Source organism: Heterodontus francisci, chromosome 21 (assembly GCF_036365525.1).
Source record: "Heterodontus francisci isolate sHetFra1 chromosome 21, sHetFra1.hap1, whole genome shotgun sequence".
NCBI classification, from domain to species: Eukaryota; Metazoa; Chordata; class Chondrichthyes; order Heterodontiformes; family Heterodontidae; genus Heterodontus; species Heterodontus francisci.
This window is the reverse complement of record NC_090391.1, coordinates 27,750,562-27,754,908: the sequence shown is the minus strand read 5'-3', so window position 1 is coordinate 27,754,908 and position 4,347 is coordinate 27,750,562.

The window sequence follows — 4,347 nt, the reverse complement described above, 5'->3', positions numbered from 1 at the left end:
GTCTTCTCTATTTCTGACGTTGTCTTTTCTCTATTTCTGACGTTGATTTTTCTCTATTTCAGACTCTGTCATTTCTCTATTTCTGATTTTGTCTTTTCTCTATTTCTGACTTTGTTTTTTCTCTATTTCTGACTTTCTGTCTTTTCTCTGTTTCTGACTTTGTCTTTTCTCTATTTCTGACTTTGTCTTTTCTCTATTTCTGACTTTGTCTAATCTCCATTTCTGACTTTGTCTTTTCTCTATTTCTGACTTTGTCTTTTCTCTATTTCTGACTTTGTCTTTTCTCTATTTCTGACTTTGTCTTTTCTCTATTTCTGACTTTGTCTAATCTCCATTTCTGACTTTGTCTTTTCTCCATTTCTGACTTTGTCTTTTCTCTATTTCTGACTTTGTCTTTTCTCTATTTCTGACTTTGTTTTTTCTGTATTTCTGTCTTTTCTCTATTTCTGACTTTGTCTTTTCTCTATTTCTGACGTTGATTTTTCTCTATTTCTGACTTTGTCTTTTCTCTATTTCTGACTTTGTCTTTTCTCTGTTTCTGACTTTGTCTTTTCTCTATTTCTGACTTTGTCTTTTCTCTATTTCTGACTTTGTCTTTTCTCTATTTCTGACTTTGTCTTTTCTCTATTTCTGACTTTGTCTTTTCACTATTTCTGACTTTGTCTATTCGCTATTTCTGACTTTGTCTTTTCTCTATTTCTGACTTTGTCTTTTCTCCTTTTCTGACTTTCTGTCTTTTCTCTGTTTCTGACTTTGTCTTTTCTCTATTTCTGACTTTGTCTTTTCTCTATTTCTGACTTTGTCTTTTCTCTTTTTCTGACTTTGCTCTATTTCTGACTTTCTGTCTTTTCTCTATTTCTGACTTTGTTTTTTCTCTATTTCTGACTTTGTCTTTTCTCTTTTTCTGACTTTCTGTCTTTTGTCTGTTTCTGACTTTGTCTTTTCTCTATTTCTGACTTTGTCTATTCGCTATTTCTGACTTTGTCTTTTCTCTTTTTCTGACTTTGTCTTTTCTCTATTTCTGTCTTTTCTCTATTTCTGACTTTGTCTTTTCTCTATTTCTGACTTTGTCTTTTCTCTATTTCTGACTTTGTCTTTTCACTATTTCTGACTTTGTCTATTCTCTATTTCTGACTTTGTCTTTTCTCTATTTCTTACTTTGTCTTTTCTCTATTTCTGTCTTTTCTCTATTTCTGACTTTGTCTTTTCACTATTTCTGACTTTTCTCTATTTCTGACTTTGTCTTTTCACTATTTCTGACTTTGTCATTTCTGTATTTCTGTCTTCTCTATTTCTGACGTTGTCTTTTCTCTATTTCTGACGTTGATTTTTCTCTATTTCTGACTTTGTCTTTTCTCTATTTCTGACTTTGTCTTTTCTCTGTTTCTGACTTTGTCTTTTCTCTATTTCTGTCTTTTCTCTATTTCTGACTTTGTCTTTTCTCTATTTCTGACTTTGTCTTTTCTCTTTTTCTGACTTTGCTCTATTTCTGACTTTCTGTCTTTTCTCAATTTCTGACTTTGTCTTTTCTCTATTTCTGACTTTGTCTTTTCTCTGTTTCTGACTTTGTCTTTTCTCTATTTCTGTCTTTTCACTATTTATGACTTTGTCTTTTCTCTATTTCTGACTTTTCTCGATTTCTGACTTTGTCTTTTCTCTATTTCTGACTTTTTTCTATTTCTGACTTTGTCCTTTCTCTATTTCTGACTTTGTCTTTTCTGTATTTCTGTCTTTTCTCTATTTCTGACTTTGTCTTTTCTCTATTTCTGACTTTGTCTTTTCTCTTTTTCTGACTTTCTGTCTTTTCTCTATTTCTGACTTTGTTTTTTCTCTATTTCTGACTTTGTCTATTCTCTATTTCTGACTTTGTCTTTTCTCTATTTCTGACTTTGTCTTTTCTCTATTTCTGTCTTTTCTCTATTTCTGACTTTGTCTTTTCACTATTTCTGACTTTTCTCTCTTTCTGACTTTGTCTTTTCTCTATTTCTGACTGTCATTTCTGTATTTCTGTCTTCTCTATTTCTGACGTTGTCTTTTCTCTATTTCTGACGTTGATTTTTCTCTATTTCTGACTCTGTCATTTCTCTATTTCTGATTTTGTCTTTTCTCTATTTCTGACTTTGTTTTTTCTCTATTTCTGACTTTCTGTCTTTTCTCTGTTTCTGACTTTGTCTTTTCTCTATTTCTGACTTTGTCTTTTCTCTATTTCTGACTTTGTCTAATCTCCATTTCTGACTTTGTCTTTTCTCTATTTCTGACTTTGTCTTTTCTCTATTTCTGTCTTTTCTCTATTTCTGACTTTGTCTTTTCTCTATTTCTGACTTTGTCTTTTCTCTATTTCTGACTTTGTCTTTTCTCTATTTCTGCCTTTTCTCTATTTCTGACTTTGTCTTTTCACTATTTCTGACTTTTCTCTCTTTCTGACTTTGTCTTTTCTCTATTTCTGACTGTCATTTCTGTATTTCTGTCTTCTCTATTTCTGACGTTGTCTTTTCTCTATTTCTGACGTTGATTTTTCTCTATTTCTGACTTTGTCTTTTCTCTATTTCTGACTTTGTCTTTTCTCTGTTTCTGACTTTGTCTTTTCTCTATTTCTGTCTTTTCTCTATTTCTGACTTTGTCTTTTCTCTATTTCTGACTTTGTCTTTTCTCTTTTTCTGACTTTGCTCTATTTCTGACTTTCTGTCTTTTCTCAATTTCTGACTTTGTCTTTTCTCTATTTCTGACTTTGTCTTTTCTCTGTTTCTGACTTTGTCTTTTCTCTATTTCTGTCTTTTCACTATTTATGACTTTGTCTTTTCTCTATTTCTGACTTTTCTCGATTTCTGACTTTGTCTTTTCTCTATTTCTGACTTTTTTCTATTTCTGACTTTGTCCTTTCTCTATTTCTGACTTTGTCTTTTCTGTATTTCTGTCTTTTCTCTATTTCTGACTTTGTCTTTTCTCTATTTCTGACTTTGTCTTTTCTCTTTTTCTGACTTTCTGTCTTTTCTCTATTTCTGACTTTGTTTTTTCTCTATTTCTGACTTTGTCTATTCTCTATTTCTGACTTTGTCTTTTCTCTATTTCTGACTTTGTCTTTTCTCTATTTCTGTCTTTTCTCTATTTCTGACTTTGTCTTTTCACTATTTCTGACTTTTCTCTCTTTCTGACTTTGTCTTTTCTCTATTTCTGACTGTCATTTCTGTATTTCTGTCTTCTCTATTTCTGACGTTGTCTTTTCTCTATTTCTGACGTTGATTTTTCTCTATTTCTGACTCTGTCATTTCTCTATTTCTGATTTTGTCTTTTCTCTATTTCTGACTTTGTTTTTTCTCTATTTCTGACTTTCTGTCTTTTCTCTGTTTCTGACTTTGTCTTTTCTCTATTTCTGACTTTGTCTTTTCTCTATTTCTGACTTTGTCTAATCTCCATTTCTGACTTTGTCTTTTCTCTATTTCTGACTTTGTCTTTTCTCTATTTCTGTCTTTTCTCTATTTCTGACTTTGTCTTTTCTCTATTTCTGACTTTGTCTTTTCTCTATTTCTGACTTTGTCTTTTCTCTATTTCTGTCTTTTCTCTATTTCTGACTTTGTCTTTTCACTATTTCTGACTTTTCTCTCTTTCTGACTTTGTCTTTTCTCTATTTCTGACTGTCATTTCTGTATTTCTGTCTTCTCTATTTCTGACGTTGTCTTTTCTCTATTTCTGACGTTGATTTTTCTCTATTTCTGACTCTGTCATTTCTCTATTTCTGATTTTGTCTTTTCTCTATTTCTGACTTTGTTTTTTCTCTATTTCTGACTTTCTGTCTTTTCTCTGTTTCTGACTTTGTCTTTTCTCTATTTCTGATTTTGTCTTTTCTCTATTTCTGACTTTGTCTAATCTCCATTTCTGACTTTGTCTTTTCTCTATTTCTGACTTTGTCTTTTCTCTATTTCTGTCTTTTCTCTATTTCTGACTTTGTCTTTTCTCTATTTCTGACTTAGTCTTTTCTCTATTTCTGTCTTTTCTCTATTTCTGACTTTGTCTTCTCACTATTTCTGACTTTTCTCTATTTCTGACTTTGTCTTTTCTCTATTTCTGACTTTGTTTTTTCTGTATTTCTGTCTTTTCTCTATTTCTGACTTTGTCTTTTCTCTATTTCTGACGTTGATTTTTCTCTATTTCTGACTTTGTCTTTTCTCTATTTCTGACTTTGTCTTTTCTCTGTTTCTGACTTTGTCTTTTCTCTATTTCTGACTTTGTCTTTTCTCTATTTCTGACTTTGTCTTTTCTCTATTTCTGACTTTGTCTTTTCTCTATTTCTGACTTTGTCTTTTCTCTATTTCTGACTTTGTCTTTTCACTTTTTCTGACTTTCTGTCTT